Source organism: Hyla sarda, chromosome 4 (assembly GCF_029499605.1).
Source record: "Hyla sarda isolate aHylSar1 chromosome 4, aHylSar1.hap1, whole genome shotgun sequence".
NCBI classification, from domain to species: Eukaryota; Metazoa; Chordata; class Amphibia; order Anura; family Hylidae; genus Hyla; species Hyla sarda.
Window position 1 is genome coordinate 217,826,046 of NC_079192.1, and position 21,882 is coordinate 217,847,927.

Consider the following 21,882-nt stretch of genomic DNA (forward strand, 5'->3'; position numbering starts at 1 on the left):
ACAGCATTTCTGTTTTAGAATACCTATGTGACCATTGCTAAATATTGCTGACCATTGCTGAAGGTTGGATGTTAGTCATTGAGGGTTCACCATGTATATAAAAAGCAGGCGGGCTCAGCATCATACACAAAGGGGTGCTATTAAGCGTAACAAATAACTACACAAAAAAAGAGAAAGAGATACGCAATAGAATGCACACCCACGGTAACTGTAATCCAAAAAGTATATCTTTATTACATATAAATAGTACAAAAAGCAGACAATACAGTTAAAACCAATTAAAAAAGGCCCAATTGGCCACTGCACAAACGAAGGGGGAAGTTGCTGACGGGCAACGGAACGCGTGGGGTCTCTAGGGGGGCACCTGCCGTACTACTCCTCCATCTATTGTCCTCAACTACCAGTCCCCTGCGCTATATATTAAAGATACTCAGGTTGTATATATATTATTGGTGTTGTGGGGACAGGACTGTATTGATTAAACATTCTTGTTGTATGATAGGTTGATAACCTGTTTATTTGTGGAGGCAGGTGCCCTGGGTGGGGTTTCTCCCCTTCTTTTTGGTAGGGGGTTCCCCCCCCCCCCCCCCCTTCGTTTGTGCAGTGGCCAATTGGGCCTTTTTTAATTGGTTTTAACTGTATTGTCTGCTTTTTGTACTATTTATATGTAATAAAGATATACTTTTTGGATTACAGTTACCGTGGGTGTGCATTATATTGCGTATCTCTTTCTCTTTTTTTTGTGTAATTGAGGGTTCACCAGTCAGACCTTCAGGATCTGTAGGCTGTTTTTAAAATGTGCTTGTGGATTTATTTATTTATGTTTATCAGCATTGGGGCCTGCCCTTACAATTGCTTTTTTAGCTGAATTAACACAATATCCCATATGCCTTTCCAGAAGAGTAAGGGTTGTTATAGCTACAGGTGGTGACCCAACTCTATATTAATATTTATGTCTTACAATATGTATGATTATGGTCAGATGTCCACATCTATTTGGCTATAGAATATACTATATATTGAACAATATGACATCCCATTAACGTCAACCCCATTAACCTCTTAAGGACCAAGGACATACCGGTACGTCCTGAGTCCTTTCCCTTTCTATAAAGCTGTGGCCCCGCGGCATAGCAGGTCAGGCCCGGCTAATAGCGCGCAGCACTGATCACGGTGCCGCGCGCTATTAACTCTTTAGACGCGGCGTTCAAAGTTGAACGCCACGTCTAAAGTGAAAGTAAAACAATGCCGGTTAGCTCAGGGAGCTGTTCGGGATCGCCGCGGCGAAATCCCGAACAGCTTACAAGACATCCGGAGGATCCCTACCTGCCTCCATGCTGTCCGACCGCCGAATGACTGCTCAGTGCCTGAAATCCAGGCATGAGCAGTCAAGCGGCAGAATCATTGATCACTGGTTTCCTATGAGAAACCAGTGATCAATGTAAAAGATCAGTGTGTGCAGTGTTATAGCCCTCTATGGGAGCTGTAACATTGCAAAAAAGTGAATAAAGATCATTTAACCCCTCCCCTAATAAAAGTTTGAATCGCCCCCCTTTTCCCATTTAAAAGAAAAACTGTGTAAATAAAAATAAACTAATGTGTATCGCCGTGTGCGGAAATATCAGAATTATAAAAATATATCATAAATTAAAGGAGTAGTCCAGTGCGCACTTTTCTCATTGTATCCGGTCTGGCCTGCAAAAAAAAAGAAAACAAACTTTCTCTTACCTGCCAACGAGCCCCCGGAGCTCCGGTACACTCCGGTACAGGTGTTCGGTCGCCGGGCTGTTTGCTTCTTACCTCCTGTTAGCCCGGCACGTCACACGGAGCTTCAGCCTATCAATAGCTGAGACGGGACATCGCTGCGGCCGGTGATAGGCTGAAGCTCCGTGTGACGTGCCGGGCTAACAGGAAGTAAGAAGAATACAGCTCGGGGACCTAACACATGTACCGGAGTGTACCGGAGCTCCGGGGGCTCTTTGGCAGGTAAGAGAAAGTTTGTTTTCTTTTATTTTGCAGCCCGGACGGGATAAAATGAGAAAAGTGCGCGCCGGACTACTCCTTTAAACCTCATGGTCAATGGCATACTCGCAAAAAAATTCCAAATTCCAAAATAGTGTATTTTTGGTCACTTTTTATATCATGAAAAAATGAATAAAAAGCGATCAATAAGTCCGATCAATACAAAAATGGTACTGCTAAAAACTTCAGATCATGGCGCAATAAATGATCCCTCATACCGCCCCATACATGGAAAAATAAAAAAAATTATAGGGGTCAGAAAATGACAATTTTAAACGTATAAATTTTTCTGCATGTAGTTATGATTTTTTTCAGAAGTACGACAAAATCCAACCTATATATGTATGGTATCATTTTAATCGTATGGACCTACAGAATAAAGCGAATGTGTCATTTTTACCGAAAAATGTACGGCGTAGAAACAGAAGCCCCCAAAAGATTTATTTTTCTGTTTCGCCGTAGATCTTTGGGTAAAATGACTGATGTCATTGCAAAGTAGAATAGGTGGCGCAAAAAATTAAGCCATCATTATTGAAAGATCAAAAAAAGTTAAAGAGTTATGATATTTTAAAGGTAAGGAGGAAAAAATGAAAGTGCAAAAACGGAAAAAACCCTGGTCCTTAAGGGGTTAAGGACCAAGCCCATTTTGTCCTTAAGGACCAGGCCGACCCCTGCAGCGCGCACACATAAAGTTCGGAACTAAATGTTCTGAACGCTGGCCAGTGGAGTAACCCTTTAAGTACCAGGACGCAAGGGCGTACCCAGGCGCCCTACGTTCTGCTGAACGTGTTGAAGAATTTATAAGTGTTAAGGCTAATTTATTAGCCTGTATTTGTGGGAGGGGCGGGGAGTCCCTATAAGTACCCGCGGCAGTCCCTGCACTTGACGCCGCGGGTTCGTCACGTGACAGGGGATCAGCTGACACGCGAATCAGCTGATGCACAGCAGTTCCGGGCTCAGCGTAATGGTAAGCGGCCGGGGCCGGCCGTGGTGGCGGCGTCCGCCGCAGCCCTCTCTCCGGAGGTAAGCCGGAGTATGTAGGGCACCCTCGGTCAGCCCCGGCCCTGGTTTTAGCACGGCGTTCCACGTGCTTCATGGCTCGTGGGTGCGCCCCGTTGGCAGCTGATAGCGCATGTAATCAGCATCGGGAGCCATCGTGGGTGCTCGCATTTAGGTATTTAGAAGGGGATGTCTTATGGCAAGACCTCGCTCCCCCCACGAGCCCTGCATATCTGGATCAAGTTAAAAGCAGAACGCCCCATTTCTTCAGGGAGAGGTGTGTGTGTCATGTCGGGGGTCATTGCATTTCCAGTCCCAAACCCCCCCCCCCCCCCCTTCTCTTTCCTAAACCCAGGCTATATGTGTGGCAATATAAAACTGTATGTGGCCACCAGTATTGCACGTCTTAGTATATGAGGCTGTTCATTCGCTCCTCCCTTCTTGCCATGGTTCATGCTAGTAAAAAAAAAAAAAAAAAAATATATAAATAAATAAATAAAAAGGTGGCAGTTGTTGTCAGTATAGTCCAAATCATATGGATTCAGATGATTCCGCCTGTTTCCTTGTCATCAAGACTGTGTTACTGAGCCGGTTTCAAGCCACAACAGCATTTGTATTGTTGCTTTGTCAATCTACTTTGTTATTTAGTCCATCTACAGTGCATATAAGTTGGTCTGTGCATGTTTGTATAATTTGTTCATCCCAATAACTTATCCTACGCATACGATCATATAGTTGTTCCGTGCACATGCCCTCGTAGCTGCTGTACACACGATTGTAGCATTCATACTATACACACGTTTGCAGGATTTATACTGTACACTCGCTTGTAGGGTTTATACTGTTCACTCGCTTGTAGGATTTGTACTGTACTCACGCTTGTAGTGGTTATACTGTACACTCGCTTGTAGTGGTTATACTGTACACTCGCTTGTAGTGGTTATACTGTACACTCGCTTGTAGTGGTTATACTGTACACTCGCTTGTAGTGGTTATACTGTACGCACGTTTGTAGTGGTTATACTGTTCACTCGCTTGTAGTGGTTGTACTGTACACTCGCTTGTAGTACTGTACACACACTTGTAGGATTCATGCTGTACACACACTTGTAGGATTCATGCTGTACACTCGCTTGTAGCGTTTATACGGCACACCTGCTTGTAGGATTTATACTGTACACATGCTTGTAGTGGTTATGCTGTACACACGCTTGTAGGATTCATGCTGTACACACGCTGGTAGGATTCATGCTGTACATTCGCTTGTAGCGTTTATACGGCACACCTGCTTGTAGGATTTATACTGTACACATGCTTGTAGTGGTTATGCTGTACACACGCTGGTAGGATTCATGCTGTACATTCGCTTGTAGCGTTTATACGGCACACCTGCTTGTAGGATTTATACTGTACACACGCTTGTAGTGGTTATACTGTACACTCGCTTGTAGGATTCATGCTGTACACACGCTGGTAGGATTCTTGCTGGACACTTGCTTGTAGCATTTATACGGCACACCTGCTTGTAGGATTTATACAGTGTTACGCCGAGCGCTCCGGGTCCCCGCTCCTCCCCGGAGCGCTCGCTTCACTCTCTCCGCTGCAGCGCTCCGGTCACGTCCTCTGACCCGGGGCGCTGCGATCCCGCTGCCAGCCGGGATGCGATTCGCGATGCGGGTAGCGCCCGCTCGCGATGCGCACCCCGGCTCCCCTACCTGACTCGCTCCCCGTCTGTTCTGTCCCGGCGCGCGCGGCCCCGCTCCCTAGGGCGCGCGCGCGCCGGGTCTCTGCGATTTAAAGGGCCACTGCGCCGCTGATTGGCGCAGTGGTTCCAATTAGGGTAATCACCTGTGCACTTCCCTATATTACCTCACTTCCCTTGCACTCCCTTGCCGGATCTTGTTGCCTTAGTGCCAGTGAAAGCGTTCCTTGTGTGTTCCTTGCCTGTGTTTCCAGACCTTCTGCCGTTGCCCCTGACTACGATCCTTGCTGCCTGCCCCGACCTTCTGCTACGTCCGACCTTGCTTCTGCCTACTCCCTTGTACCGCGCCTATCTTCAGCAGCCAGAGAGGTGAGCCGTTGCTAGTGGATACGACCTGGTCACTACCGCCGCAGCAAGACCATCCCGCTTTGCGGCGGGCTCTGGTGAAAACCAGTAGTGGCTTAGAACCGGTCCACTAGCACGGTCCACGCCAATCCCTCTCTGGCACAGAGGATCCACTACCTGCCAGCCGGCATCGTGACAGTAGATCCGGCCATGGATCCCGCTGAAGTTCCTCTGCCAGTTGTCGCTGACCTCACCACGGTGGTCGCCCAGCAGTCACAACAGATAGCGCAACAAGGCCAACAGCTGTCTCAACTGACCGTTATGCTACAACAGTTACTACCACAGCTTCAGCAGTCATCTCCTCCGCCAGCTCCTGCACCTCCTCCGCAGCGAGTGGCCGCTCCTGGGATACGCTTATCCTTGCCGGATAAATTTGATGGGGACTCTAAGTTTTGCCGTGACTTTCTTTCCCAATGTTCCCTGCATCTGGAGATGATGTCGGACCTGTTTCCCACTGAAAGGTCTAAGGTGGCTTTCGTAGTCAGTCTTCTGTCCGGAAAAGCCCTGTCATGGGCCACACCGCTCTGGGACCGCAATGACCCCGTCACTGCCTCTGTACACTCCTTCTTCTCGGAAATCCGAAGTGTCTTTGAGGAACCTGCCCGAGCCTCTTCTGCTGAGACTGCCCTGTTGAACCTGGTCCAGGGTAATTCTTCCGTTGGCGAGTATGCCGTACAATTCCGTACACTTGCTTCAGAATTGTCCTGGAATAATGAGGCCCTCTGCGCGACCTTCAAAAAAGGCCTATCCAGCAACATTAAAGATGTTCTGGCCGCACGAGAAATCCCTGCTAATCTACATGAACTCATTCACCTAGCCACTCGCATTGACATGCGTTTTTCTGAAAGGCGCCAGGAACTCCGCCAAGATATGGACTCTGTTCGCACGAGGCGTTTCGTCTCCTCGGCTCCTCTCTCCTCTGGTCCCCTGCAATCTGTTCCTGTGCCTCCCGCCGTGGAGGCTATGCAGGTCGACCGGTCTCGCCTGACACCTCAAGAGAGGACACGACGCCGTATGGAGAACCTCTGCCTGTACTGTGCTAGTACCGAACACTTCCTGAGGGATTGTCCTATCCGTCCTCCCCGCCTGGAAAGACGTACGCTGACTCCGCACAAAGGTGAGACAGTCCTTGATGTCTACTCTGCTTCTCCACGTCTTACTGTGCCTGTGCGGATGTCTGCCTCTGCCTTCTCCTTCCCTGCTGTGGCCTTCTTGGACTCTGGATCTGCAGGAAATTTTATTTTGGCCTCTCTCGTCAACAGGTTCAACATCCCGGTGACCAGTCTCGCCAGTCCCCTCTACATCAATTGTGTAAATAATGAAAGATTGGACTGTACCATACGTTTCCGCACGGAGCCCCTTCTTATGAGCATCGGATCTCATCATGAGAGGATTGAACTTTTGGTCCTCCCCAATTGCACCTCGGAAATTCTTCTTGGACTTCCCTGGCTTCAACTTCATTCCCCTACCCTGGATTGGTCCACTGGGGAGATCAAGAGTTGGGGGTCCTCTTGTTCCAAGAACTGTCTAAAACCGGTTCCCAGTAACCCTTGCCGTAACTCTGTGGTTCCTCCAGTAACCGGTCTCCCTAAGGCCTATATGGACTTCGCGGATGTTTTCTGCAAAAAACAAGCTGAGACACTACCTCCTCACAGGCATTATGATTGCCCTATCGACCTCCTCCCGGGTACTACTCCACCCCGGGGCAGAATTTATCCTCTCTCTGCCCCAGAGACTCTTGCCATGTCCGAATACGTCCAGGAGAATCTAAAGAAGGGCTTTATCCGTAAATCCTCCTCTCCTGCCGGAGCCGGATTTTTCTTTGTGTCCAAAAAAGATGGCTCCCTACGTCCTTGCATTGACTACCGCGGTCTTAATAAAATCACGGTTAAGAACCGCTACCCCTTACCCCTCATCTCTGAACTCTTTGATCGCCTCCAAGGTGCCCACATCTTCACTAAATTGGACTTAAGAGGCGCCTATAACCTCATCCGCATCAGAGAGGGGGACGAGTGGAAAACGGCATTTAACACCAGAGATGGACACTTTGAGTATCTGGTCATGCCCTTTGGACTGTGCAACGCCCCTGCCGTCTTCCAAGACTTTGTCAATGAAATTTTTCGTGATCTGTTATACTCCTGTGTTGTTGTATATCTGGACGATATCCTAATTTTTTCTGCCAATCTAGAAGAACACCGCCAGCATGTCCGTATGGTTCTTCAGAGACTTCGTGACAACCAACTCTATGCCAAAATTGAGAAATGTCTGTTTGAATGCCAATCTCTTCCTTTTCTAGGATATTTGGTCTCTGGCCAGGGACTACAGATGGATCCAGACAAACTCTCTGCCGTCTTAGATTGGCCACGCCCCTCCGGACTCCGTGCTATCCAACGCTTTTTGGGGTTCGCCAATTATTACAGGCAATTTATTCCACATTTTTCTACCATTGTGGCTCCTATCGTGGCTTTAACCAAAAAAAGTGCTGATCCCAAGTCCTGGCCTCCTCAAGCAGAAGACGCCTTTAAACGACTCAAGTCTGCCTTTTCTTCGGCTCCCGTCCTCTCCAGACCTGACCCTTCCAAACCCTTCCTATTGGAGGTTGATGCCTCCTCAGTGGGAGCTGGAGCTGTTCTTCTACAAAAAAATTCTTCCGGGCATGCTGTCACTTGTGGTTTTTTCTCTAGGACCTTCTCTCCAGCGGAGAGGAACTACTCCATCGGGGATCGAGAGCTTCTAGCCATTAAATTAGCACTTGAGGAATGGAGGCATCTGCTGGAGGGATCAAGTTCTCCTGTTATTATCTACACCGACCACAAGAACCTCTCCTACCTCCAGTCTGCCCAACGGCTGAATCCTCGCCAGGCCCGGTGGTCTCTGTTCTTTGCCCGATTTAATTTTGAGATTCACTTTCGTCCTGCCGATAAGAACATTAGGGCCGATGCTCTCTCTCGTTCCTCGGATGCCTCAGAAGTTGATCTCCCTCCGCAACACATCATTCCACCTGACTGCCTGATCTCCACTTCTCCTGCCTCCATCAGGCAGACTCCTCCAGGGAAGACCTTTGTTTCTCCACGCCAACGCCTCGGAATCCTCAAATGGGGTCACTCCTCCCATCTCGCAGGTCATGCGGGCATCAAGAAATCTGTGCAACTCATCTCCCGCTTCTATTGGTGGCCGACTCTGGAGACGGATGTTGGGGACTTTGTGCGAGCCTGCACTATCTGTGCCCGGGATAAGACTCCTCGCCAGAAGCCCGCTGGTTTTCTTCATCCTCTGCCTGTCCCCGAACAGCCTTGGTCTCTGATTGGTATGGATTTTATTACTGATTTACCCCCTTCCCGTGGCAACACTGTTATTTGGGTGGTCGTTGATCGATTCTCCAAAATGGCACATTTCATCCCTCTTCCTGGTCTTCCTTCTGCGCCTCAGTTGGCTAAACAATTTTTTGTACACATTTTTCGTCTTCACGGGTTGCCTACGCAGATTGTCTCGGATAGAGGTGTCCAATTCGTGTCTAAATTCTGGAGGGCTCTCTGTAAACAACTCAAGATTAAATTAAATTTTTCCTCTGCATATCATCCCCAGTCCAATGGACAAGTAGAAAGAATTAACCAGATCTTGGGTGATTATTTGCGACATTTTGTTTCCTCCCGCCAGGATGACTGGGCAGATCTCCTTCCATGGGCCGAATTCTCGTATAACTTCAGGGTCTCTGAATCTTCCTCCAAATCCCCATTTTTCGTGGTGTACGGCCGTCACCCTCTTCCCCCCCTCCCTACCCCCTTGCCCTCTGGTCTGCCTGCTGTGGATGAAATTTCTCGTGACCTTTCCATTATATGGAGAGAGACACAAAATTCTCTCTTACAGGCTTCTTCACGCATGAAGAGGTTCGCAGATAAGAAAAGAAGAGCTCCCCCCGTTTTTTCCCCTGGAGACAAGGTATGGCTCTCCGCTAAATATGTCCGCTTCCGTGTCCCTAGCTACAAGTTGGGACCACGCTATCTTGGTCCTTTCAAAATTTTGTGTCAAATTAATCCTGTCTCTTATAAACTTCTTCTTCCTCCTTCTCTTCGTATCCCTAATGCCTTTCACGTCTCTCTTCTCAAACCACTCATCCTCAACCGTTTTTCTCCCAAATCTGTTCCTCCCACTCCTGTTTCCGGCTCCTCGGACGTCTTCTCGGTCAAGGAAATTTTGGCTGCCAAAAAGGTCAGAGGGAAAAATTTTTTTTTAGTAGACTGGGAGGGTTGTGGTCCTGAAGAGAGATCCTGGGAACCTGAGGACAACATTCTTGACAAAAGTCTGCTCCTCAGGTTCTCAGGCTCCAAGAAGAGGGGGAGACCCAAGGGGGGGGGTACTGTTACGCCGAGCGCTCCGGGTCCCCGCTCCTCCCCGGAGCGCTCGCTTCACTCTCTCCGCTGCAGCGCTCCGGTCACGTCCTCTGACCCGGGGCGCTGCGATCCCGCTGCCAGCCGGGATGCGATTCGCGATGCGGGTAGCGCCCGCTCGCGATGCGCACCCCGGCTCCCCTACCTGACTCGCTCCCCGTCTGTTCTGTCCCGGCGCGCGCGGCCCCGCTCCCTAGGGCGCGCGCGCGCCGGGTCTCTGCGATTTAAAGGGCCACTGCGCCGCTGATTGGCGCAGTGGTTCCAATTAGGGTAATCACCTGTGCACTTCCCTATATTACCTCACTTCCCTTGCACTCCCTTGCCGGATCTTGTTGCCTTAGTGCCAGTGAAAGCGTTCCTTGTGTGTTCCTTGCCTGTGTTTCCAGACCTTCTGCCGTTGCCCCTGACTACGATCCTTGCTGCCTGCCCCGACCTTCTGCTACGTCCGACCTTGCTTCTGCCTACTCCCTTGTACCGCGCCTATCTTCAGCAGCCAGAGAGGTGAGCCGTTGCTAGTGGATACGACCTGGTCACTACCGCCGCAGCAAGACCATCCCGCTTTGCGGCGGGCTCTGGTGAAAACCAGTAGTGGCTTAGAACCGGTCCACTAGCACGGTCCACGCCAATCCCTCTCTGGCACAGAGGATCCACTACCTGCCAGCCGGCATCGTGACATACAGTACACACGCTTGTAGTGGTTATGCTGTACACTCGCTTGTAGTGGTTATACTGTACGCACGTTTGTAGTGGTTATACTGTTCACTCGCATGTAGAGGTTATACTGTACACTCGCTTGTAGTACTGTACACACACTTGTAGGATTCATGCTGTACACACGCTGGTAGGATTCATGCTGTACATTGTAGCGTTTATACGGCACACCTGCTTGTTGGATTTATACTGTACACACGCTTGTAGTGGTTATACTGTACACTCGCTTGTCGGATTTTATTGTACACACGCTTGTAGGATTCATGTTGTACACATGATTGTAGTGTTTATACTGCACACTTGCTTGTAGCATTTATACTATACACGTTTGTAGGATTTATATTGTTCATACGCTTGTAGCATTTATGCTGTACTCATGCTGGTATTTATGCTGTACACACACCTGTAGGATTTATATTATACATACGCTTGTAGGATCCATACTGTACACACACTTGTAGGATTTATGCTGTACACACACCTGTAGGATTTATGCTGTACACACACTGGTAGCATTTATGCTGTACACACGCTTGTTGGATATATATGCCGTACACTCGCTTGTTGGATTTTGTTGGACTTGAATACTGTACACTCACTCGCAGCATTTATACAGTACACAAGCTTGGACAAGCTTGTAGGATTTATATTGTACACACGCTTGTAGGATTTTTATTGTACACACTATAGTTGGATTTATACTGTACACTCGCTTGTAGGTTTCATGCGGTACATACGCTTATAGCATTCATACAGTACACGCATTCATAGGTTTTATACTGTTTACACGCTTGTAGGATTCATACTACACATGCGCTTGTAGGATTTATGCTGTACACGCGCTCGTAGGAATTATACTGTGCACATGTTCATAGATTTATATGGTTCTCGCACTCGTAGGATTCATACTGTACATGCACTCGTAAGAATTGTGCTGCACACCCGCTCGTAGGATTATACCGTGCATGCTCGTAGGGTTGTTTTATATATGGGCTCACGGGAATCATGCTGTGCATGTGCTCGTGACGTGTGCTGTACATCCGTTTGTGGTGTTCGTGAGGTTCACACGCTCGCAGCGTTTGTGCCGTGCACACACTTGCACAGCGCATGGGGTGTGTCCCTGTGCGCAGGTATGTGGTCATAATAGTTACTTCATGCATTCATATTCTTTGTCATCAGTTGTGGTTGGCCACACGAGCGTACGCTTTGGTGGTGCTTAGGCGCATATAGTTGGCCTGAGTATAGGTTCATCAAGTTTAGTGGTACAGCCATGCATAGCTGTTATACGACAGTTTCGCACATAGTCGTTCTATACACATCTGTATATAGGCGGGAAGATACATGGCATAGTAGTTACACGTCTTCAGAACAACAATAACCCGACACACAGGTAGTGTATACCCATCATGTCTGCCACGCCTGCAGGGGGGGGGTACGTTGCATTATTGTTAATGACACGCCTTCAGCACAACAATAACACAACACATAGGTGATGTATACCCATTATCCCTGCCACCTCTGCAGTGGGATACGTTGCATAGTTGTTGTTACTGACACGTCTTCAGAGCAACAATAACACGACACATAGGTGGTGTATACCCATTATACCTGCCACGTCTGCAGGGGGATGCATTGCATTGTTGTTACTGACACGTCTTCAGAGCAACAATAACATGACACATAGGTGGTGTATACTAATTATGCCTGCCACGTCTGCAGGGCGTTGCATTGCACAATTGTTGTTACTGACACGCCTTCAGAGCAACAATAACACGACACATAGGTGGTGTATACCCATTATACCTGCCACGTCTGCAGGGGGATGCATTGCGTTGTTGTTACTGACACGTCTTCAGAGCAACAATAACATGACACATAGGTGGTGTATACTAATTATGCCTGCCTCGTCTGCAGGGCGTTGCATTGCACAATTGTTGTTACTGACACGCCTTCAGAGCAACGACGTTATGACACACAGGTGGTGTATACCCATTATACCTGCCATGTCTGCAGAGAGATACATGGCATAATTGTTGTTACTGACACGTCTTCAGAGCAACAACATTACGACATATAGGTGTTGTTTACTCATTATGCCTGCCTCGGCGGCAGGGATGTACGTTGCATAATTGTTGTTACTGACACATAGGCGGTGGCATACTCATTATTCCTGACTGTGTGGATAAGTTGCTCCATGTATTTGTTCATATAGTTTGTTCAGTGCATATGCTCGCTTGTGCAGTTCTTTCTAGCCACACGTTTATAGTCTGTTTGGTGTATGGGCTCAAAGCTTATACATACGCCCATATAGTTTTGACTGTGTATACGGTCGTGAGTTGTTTGAGCATGTGGTTGTGGTGTTAGTGAGGTGCATCTGGCCTTGATGATTATGCCGGGCTCATGTTTATATTGTTATGGTCTGCGTGTGGATCAAGAAGTCATGCAAAGCATATATTCTTGGGGCAGGATTGTGCTATTTGGCATAGATTCATAGGTTCACCAGGTACACGTTTCATGATATTTTGTTGTGCTATGTTACGGTATTTAGATTATACACCCGTGTCTATGATACTGCGTGGGTTTCATGGCTTTGGGCGAATCTGCACGGATAATTCCGTGGGTTACCATTTTATTAACATTTAGTCGTGCTTATGTAAAGAAAGCTGGGGTTCGTTTATTACTTGCTAAGATGACAGGTCAAGCATGGTTGCGACCTGTTTCTGCTTTAGGTTGATGTCGATACTAATAGTCATGTACATTGGTTGAGGTTTTCAATTCGGCTAGATCAAGCACATCTACAGATCAGTCCGGGACAACCTGACACGACTTCAGGTTGGCGACTATGTCGTCATACGTTGTGTTATTCAGTTGTTGGGTTATGCACAGGGACATAGCTTTATTTTCCAATGCGAATTGTCACGTCTATAGGTCAATCATGGTCACAACCTGTCTCGGTTTCAGGTTGACGTCGATACTAGCAGTCATATGCTGGTTGAGGCTTTAATTAAGCTAGACCAGTCACATCTGCAAGTCATTCTGGATACAATCTGACAAGACTTTGGGTTGGCGATAATGTTTTTGTATACATTGTGTTTTTTCAATAGTTGGGTTATGCTACAGGGATAGCTTTATGTTTCCATTGTTAATTGCCACGTCTATAGGTATATCATGGTTACGACCAGTTTTGGTTCAGGGTGACGGTCATACTGTTAGTTACAGGTTTGGTTGAGTCTTTCATTCATGTTTCGGCCTGTCTCGTCTACAGGGCGGTTCAGTTGCGACCTGACATGCCTTCAGGTCGGCGGCGACGTCATCATGTGCATATGTTTACTTAGCATTAGGGACATAGCTTGGTTCTGTGTGGTTGGTTTTGTTTGTCTTGACTTAGGTTGAAGACGATAGTAATCACATGTTGGTTGAGTCTCATCATCATGTTGCTGCAAAAGTGGTTTCATTGCCGTTAACGTCCACAGGCTGGGGTTGCAGTGGTAACCTGACAAAGGTTTAGGTTGGTGGTTACGCAGCCTTTGTGTATACACGCTGTTGGCACTCTGAGTTGTGTATACGGGCATAGGGTTGTACTCTGTTGGGATTTTTTCACGTCTGCTGCTCAGAGCTTCCAACAGGTAGCCTGGAATACTTTCACGATATTTTACATTAGATACTTAGAGGATGTCTCATGTGCCATTTTATTCCTATTTGCATTTATCGGGTTTTGGCACTCTTCTTTGCATCCAGCATAATACTATCAAAGTATATCTGTCAGGTATCCAGCATAATATCACGTGGTCTTGCTCTGACAGGGCGTCATCGTTTGTATTCCATACCATCAAATCTGCCCTGGTGAGTGCGCAAGAGGGAGGGTCGCAAGCCCTCTAGCCATCAGCTCTGGCAGCTGGCTTAGTTAGTTGGTTGGTTAGCTGACGCTTGGGTAGTTCCCCATGGCGACATCAGGACAGCTCAACATTAGAGGCTGCGTTGTCCTTCAGTTGTCATGGTTTCCTAAGGTTTAGGGGAATTACATGCAGATGCATGGCTGTAGTTACAATAACTTTGCAAGGATGTAAATAGTTACGTATTGATGTTGTATAGAAGATAAATGTTATTGTCAGGTTATCATCATACGGTATTCTCCCGAGTCCCACGAGTGACGCTCAGCTGGAGTGTGGCTAGCTTCGCTTCCACATGTCAAGGATCCAACGGGATCAGCCACTGCTAAGTTGTTTGTCAAACATATACGTATTCTTGTTAAATTCTTTATAGTGATCCGTCCATTATATCCAGTCATTCCCTTAGCATTGTGGCTGCTGCACCGACGTCACATCATTTTGTGCCAGCATACGTGGTTAGGAATTGGGGTGCTGGGAATTCAGTACTACATGCGCTATAGTAAGTATTGCACGATGTATTTCAGTCATTGGTCACGGGGTTATTGCGCGTGTTAATAGCGCTTTGTTCTCATTATGAGTTTTGCCCTCTATTTTCAGGTGTACTCCTACGCGGCAGTATATGGCATAACTCAGACTGCTTAGATAGGTTACAGGACGTAGGAGTTTAGTAAGAGGTTAGTCAGGTAGGCTCGCTATATACGATTGAGCACCGACCACAAGTGTTAAGGCTAATTTATTAGCCTGTATTTGTGGGAGGGGCGGGGAGTCCCTATAAGTACCCGCGGCAGTCCCTGCACTTGACGCCGCGGGTTCGTCACGTCCCACCCAACCCTCCCTCAATATCATTTTCACTTCATGACTATCATTACACATCAGGGTATGCCCTCTATTTTCAGGTGTACTCCTACGCGGCAGTATATGGCATAACTCAGACTGCTTAGATAGGTTACAGGACGTAGGAGTTTAGTAAGAGGTTAGTCAGGTAGGCTCGCTATATACGATTGAGCACCGACCACAAATAATGTTTAAATGGACACTGTCTGAATCAAAAAACTATGTTGAACATCTTGGCAAAACACTAACCTTTTTAATATACTTCATAAAAAATGTGATCTTTTTTTTAGAAATCATAGCTTATAAAAAATGTCCATTAGGGATCCCCAATTCGTCCAGAACATAATACTGTCTGGCTGCAGTATCGTTTTTTATCTTAGCTGAAGCACAGGCAGGACAAAGTCCAGTATGAGAGGAGGGGGATTAGCACTCCTCTCTGCTCACTCCTGTCCTGTCTATCACACTTCAGTCTGAAAACTGAGGGGTACGGTTTACAGAGTAGCCTGCAGTGATTGGATGAAGAGACCCTGGACAGCATAGCAGACTCAGGAATAAGGTGAATAATAAAGTGAAGGCAGGCTTGGTGCTTTCCATGCCCCTTCCTGAGCAGTGGATATCAAAATGACTGAACAACAGAATGGAGGAAATTGCTCCGTGTACTGGGAGATTGGGGCACCATGCAGGAGATTAGCAGTCGGCCAGCCCCCAGAACCCCCCCTGCCCCCCACGCGATCAGGCACCTATCCCCCACCATTCTTTGGATAGGAGATACGTTGTCCTGCACCACATAACTCCTTTAAGCCTTAGTAACCAAACATTTTTTGTTAGCTTTTTTTTTGATTATTGCATTCCAAGAGCCATAATAACTTTATTATTCGATAATAATAGCCATGTGAGGGCTTGTTTTGTGTTGGACAAGTTTTAGTTCTTAATTGCACCATTTTAGGGTACATAGAATTTCTGCTGAACATTTGGTAACCCTATATGTTTTTTTTTTTCTTTAGTTTTTTTTTTTGTGGGGGGGCAGCAAGTACAACTTTATACTTTTATTCTGGTACTTGCCAATACCAATTATTGTGACCTTGGGATTCTGACGCCAAGGTCACCTTGTTTTCAATATCTCCTGAACAGTGTAGCCGTACAAGAGATATCGGTCTGGTTGCTAATGTGTAAACTCCTTGGAGGCATGCTCCTGCAGTATGTGCATTGCTATCTCCTGCCCGATCTGGCTGATGTCATTGTCCCCGTCATGCAGTGAAAGTGAAGCAGGGATGAATATTTGTGACAGGGGCGGTAACATCGGAAGGAGCAGGTGGGAGAAAGCATTGTTTATACAGCAATGGCTGCCTCCATTGCACAGAACAAGGAATATACATGTTCACAATAGGACCACTTGTTACTGCTTGCCTTCTCCTTGCCCCCACCATCTACCCAGTAGGTAGTAGTAACAGCACCCCCTGTGGATTTTAGCAGCACCTCTGTAGGTAATAACAGCTCCCTGTACATAGTAGTAGCAGGTATTCTATGAGGCCCTGGGGACCCCTGGCACCAGTAAGCAGATTTTGGTGTAGACAGTAGTGTGATGAGGGAGCCATCTTGCTCTGAAACCACTTGCTGTAGTTGCTAATGACCATAACATGTAAGGATTAAACAGCAGGAATCTGAGGCGTCTGCAATCTTAGCTTTTAAAGCCGGACCCACACAGTTCTTGCAAAACAATAAAAATAATAATGGCAGGAATAGAGCTCCTTAGTTAGTGCTGGTAAAAACATGCATGGGTTGTCATTAAGGGGTTAAAAATATACATGAATAACAAATAATACACAATATATACATATTTGGTATGTACATAACCCTAACAACACATTATTAGTGGTAATTAGTGAATGGGGATATATATGCCATATGTATACATTTGGATCCAAAAATATTTGAACCCTAATACAATTTTTTATAATTTGTACTCTTTGTCTGTACAGTACCACAATTGCTTCAAAATGAACTCATCCATGTAACACTCACGTTTCTGAAGACAGGAACTCCGGTGTATGTGGATCCGCTGGACCTGTGTGGCAGATGACTCGGACCGTCTCAGGGAACGGAGTCTAAGGTGCCGCTGGTCTTCACCAGAGCCCGCCGCAAAGCAGGATGGGCTTGCTGCTGCAGGCGACACCCAGGTCGTAACCCCCGGCAACGGCTCGACCACACAGCCGGCTGAGGAGATGCGAAGCACAAAAGGGATGAGACAACTCGTAGTCAGGATAGCTGTATGTCAGGGCAGGCAGCACAGTAGTGTAGTCGGGACGTAGCAGAAGTTCAGTAGACAGGCGGCAGAGAAGCAAGGTCACAAGAGCAGGAGATCTGGTACACGGCAAGGCAATACAAAGGAACGCTTTCTCTAGGGCACAAGGCAACAAAGATCCGGCAGAGAACTGAGGAGGGTGGAGGAATTTGTCAACAAGACACAGGTGGTTACACTAATGAGCATACTGGCCCTTTAAATCTTAAAGCTCTGGCGCGCGCACGCCCTAAGGGACGGGGACACATGCGCCGGAGCAGAGAGGTTGAAGCAGAGGCAGGGGAAACACCCGGAGAGTGACGGACTGGGGCTCGCATGTGGGTGCGTCCCGCAGTGCGAGTCCCAGCCCCGTCAGCAGCAGAAGGTAAGGGGACCTTGCACTCATGGCCAGTGTGTGAGGCCAGAGCGCATAGTGTAACAATCCATATGTGATTGAAGTATAGATTTTCAGCTTCAATTTAAAGGCGATGAAGCCTCTACCTCCAAAGCAAGGGGTTTCTCAGGATCAGGTCTTGAAAGCATGGTAGCAGAGGCAAATGCTGACTTTAAGCGAGTGAAGACCTCTTCGGCCTCAGGAGGCCAAGTCTTGGGGTTAGAGTTCTTCTTAGTGAGAGCCACAATCGGAGCAACCAAGGAAGATAAATGTGGAATGAACTGACGATAATAATTGGCAAATCCCAAAAAGCGTTGAATACCCTGTAGACCAGTCGGACGAGGCCAATCCAATACCGAAGTCAGTTTGTCAGGATCCATCTGTAGGCCTTGATGAGAAACAATGTAAGTGAGGAACGGAAGACTAGATCTCTTGAATAGGCAACTCTCCAGTTTGGCATAAAGATCATTCTCCTGTAGGCACTGTAGAACCAGACGGACATGTGAGCGATGCTCCTCCAAATCTGATGAGAAAATCAAGATGTCATCAAGGTATACTACTACACACATATAGTGCAGGTCTCGGAAGATGTCATTGACAAATTCTTGGAATACAGCTGGAGCATTACAGAGACCAAAAGGCATCACAAGATACTCAAAGCATCCATCTCGGGTATTAAAGGCCATTTTCCATTCGTCTCCGTCGCGGATATGAATAAGATGATATGCTCCCAGCAAATCCAACTTGGAGACGATCTTGGCACCATGAAGACTATCAAAAAGTTCAGAAATCAGAGGACGGGGATAGCGATTTTTGATTGTGATCTTATTAAGACCCCCTGTAATCAATACATGGACGGAGAGAACCATCCTTCTTCCCTACAAAGAAGAAACCAGCTCCGGCAGGTGAGGAGGATTTTCAGATAAATCCCTTTTGGAGGTTCTCTTAGATATATTTCACCATGGCTTGAGTCTCTGGAACAGATAAAGGGTAGATTCTTCCTCGAGGAGGCGTGGTTCCAGGCTGTAAGTCAATGGGGCAGTCGTAGGGATGATGCGGAGGAAGGGTCTCGGCCTGCTTTTCACAGAATATGTCTGAATAGTCCTGATATGGAAGAGGCAGACCAGGCATAGGAGGAGGCGAAGAGACAGCTTTAGACTGGATTGGCACAATTTTCGCCAGCGTGTGATTTCACCGGAGTATGACGTTGAAGCCATGGAAGACCGAGAAGAAGCTCTGAAGTACAATGTGGGAGCACATAGAACTCAATTTTTTACTTATGCAAGACTCCTACTTGCATGACGAGAGGTTCTGTGCGGAATAGCACTGTAAAGTTCAGGTTTTGTCTATTAACAGAGATAATATGCAAAGGCTTAACCCCTTAAGGACTCATGACGTACCACTACGTCATGAGTCCGCTCCCGATCTATAACGCGGGGCCACGGCGTAGCCTCGCGTCATAGCGGGTCGGGCCCGGCCTCTAACAACGGCCGGGACCCGTGGCTAATAGCGCGCGGCATTGATCGCACTTCCGTGCGCTATTAACCCTTTAGATGCGGCCTTCAAAGTTGAACACCGCGTCTAAAGTGAAAGTGAAAGCATGCCGACTTACAGGACAGCAGGAGGGTCCCTACCTGCCTCCTCGCTGTCTGATCACTGAATGACTGCTCAGTGCCTGAGATCCAGGCATGAGCAGTCAAGCGTCAGAATCATTGATCACTGGTTTCCTATGAGAAATAACACTGCAAAAAAAGTGGGGAAAAAAAGTGAATTAAGATCATTTAACCCCTTCCCTATTAAAAGTTTGAATCACCCCCCTTTTCCCATAAAAAAAAAAAAAACAGTGTAAATAAAAATAAACATATGTGGTATCGCCGTGTGCGGAAATGTCCAAATTATAAAAATATATCGTTAATTAAACCGCACAGTCAATAGCGTGCGCGCAAAAAAATTCCAAAGTCCAAAATAGTGCATTTTTGGTCACTTTTTATATCAAGAAAAAATGAATAAAAAGTGATCAAAACGTCCGATCAATCCAAAATGGTACCGCTAAAAACTTCAGATCGCGGCGCAAAAAATGAGCCCTCATACTTCCCCATACGCAGAAAAATAAAAAAAGTTATAGGAGTCAGAAGAGGACAATTTTAAACATATAAATTTTCCTGCATGTAGTTATGATTTTTTCCAGAAGTGCAACAAAATCAAACCTATATAAGTAGGGTATCATTTTAATCGTATGGACCAACAGAATAACGATAAGGTGTCATTTTTACCGAAACATGTACTGTGTAGAAACGGAAGCCCCCAAAAGTTACAAAATGGCGTTTTTTTTTTTCTTCAATTTTGTCTTACAATGATTTTTTTTTTCCGTTTCGCCATAGATTTTTGGGTAAAATGACTGATGTAATTACAAATTAGAATTGGTGGCGCAAAAAATAAGCTAGCATATGGATTTTTAGGTACAAAATTGAAAGAGTTATGATTTTTTAAAAGTAAGGAGGGAAAAACGAAAATGCAAAAACGGAAAAACGCTGAGTCCTTAAGGGGTTAACAAGCCGAGTCACTGGAAGCTGGTGTTTATGGACCAGGGAGGCATTAATGAAGTCACCAACGGAGCCAGAGTCCAAAAAGGCAGAAGCAACAAAAGAAGTCTTAGACGGAGTAAAATCTTGGACCGGAGTGGTTAAATGAGGAGAAGTAGAATTCACACCTAGGGTCGTCCCTCTCACTTGTCCTAGATGCAAGCATTCTCCCGGTTGCAGAGGACATATAGAACAGTCTTTGAGAAAGTGCTGCGGACCGGCACAATATAAGCCCAAATTCTCATTGCGTCTACGGGATCTTTCCTGCTGTGTTAAGCGAGAGCGGTCCACTTGCATAGCCTCTTCGGCAAGAGGCAAAGAAGACTGTAGAGGTGGACGTTGGAACATAGGTGCCAAGCAAGGATATCGCCGTGTTCAGGCAGGTTCTTTTTCCTCACGAAGTTCTTCCTGCCTGTCGGCAAAACGCACATCAATACGAGTGGCTAAATGGATAAGTTCACTCAGGGTAGACAGAGGATCTCGTGCAGCGAGACCATCATTGATTCTACTGGACAATCCTTTTTTAAATGTAGCACACAAGGCCTCTTTGTTCCAAGCCAGTTCAGAGGCAAGAGTGCGGAATTGAACCGCGTAGTCGCCAACGGAGGAGTTCCCTTGGCAGAGGTTCAGTAGAGCCGTCTCGGCAGAGGAAGCTTGTGCTGTTTCTTCAAATACACTGCGGAATTCTGCTAGGAAGGCCAGCATATTAGAGGAGAGCGGATCATTACGATCCCAGAGAGGAGTTGCCCAGGCCAAGGCTTTTCCGGACAATAAACTGACCACAAACGCCACTTTAGCTCGCTCCGTCGGGAACTGATCCGCCACGAACTCCGTATACATAGAACACTATGTCACAAAGCCTCTACACAACTTGGAATCACCTTCATACTTCGTGGGTAGGGATAAACGAAGCTTGGATCCGGAAGGAGCTGCAGGAACAGGTGGAGAAACAGGAGAAGGTTGCGGCTACAGTTGCTGTTGTTGCTGCTGTACGCCAAGAGAAGCTGTTGCATCAAGGCAGACAATTGATTCAGTTGTTGCGCCTGACGGGCTAACTGCTGCGACTGTAGAGCCACGACAGAGGAAAGAGCCGAAACTTCTGGCAGAGGTACCTCAGCGGAATCCATGGTCGAATCTTACTGTAAGACTCAAGGCAGTAGGCTGTACCACTCAGGGTAGTAGTGAATCCGCTGGACCTGTGTGGTAGATGACATGGGCCGTGCCAGGGAGCGGAGTCTAAGGTGCCGCTGGTTTTCACCAGAGCCAGCCGCAAAACAGGATGGATTTGCTGCGACTCGACCACACAGGCGGCTGAGCAGATTCGAGGTGAAGGAGGGATACGGCAACTCGTGGTCTGGATAGCAGAAGGTCAGTGCAGGTGGCACAGGTGCGAAGTCAGGAACGTAGCAGGAGGTCAATAGGCAGGCGGCACAGGAGCTAGGTCAGGTCACGGAACAATGGGGTCAGGAACGTAGCAAGGCAAGACACAGAATAGCGATCTCTCAGGCACAAGGGCAAACAAAGATCCGGCAGGGGTTAGTGGGAGGTTCAGATACTTCAGATAGAAAAGGTGCAGGTGTAATTAATAATTACGGGCGCACTGGCCCTTTAAATCTAAGAGCTCCGGCACGCTCTAGGAGGCGGGGGCACGTGCTGGCGCTGCGAGAGGACCGGAGG

At 47.2% G+C, this 21,882-nt stretch overlaps 1 protein-coding gene across 2 annotated transcripts in view; it reads left to right on the forward strand.

Moving 5' to 3' along the window:
* LHFPL3 (LHFPL tetraspan subfamily member 3) overlaps nucleotides 1-21,882 on the forward strand; it is a 219,337-nt gene that overhangs the window by 132,203 nt on the left and 65,252 nt on the right. The window lies entirely within an intron of this gene.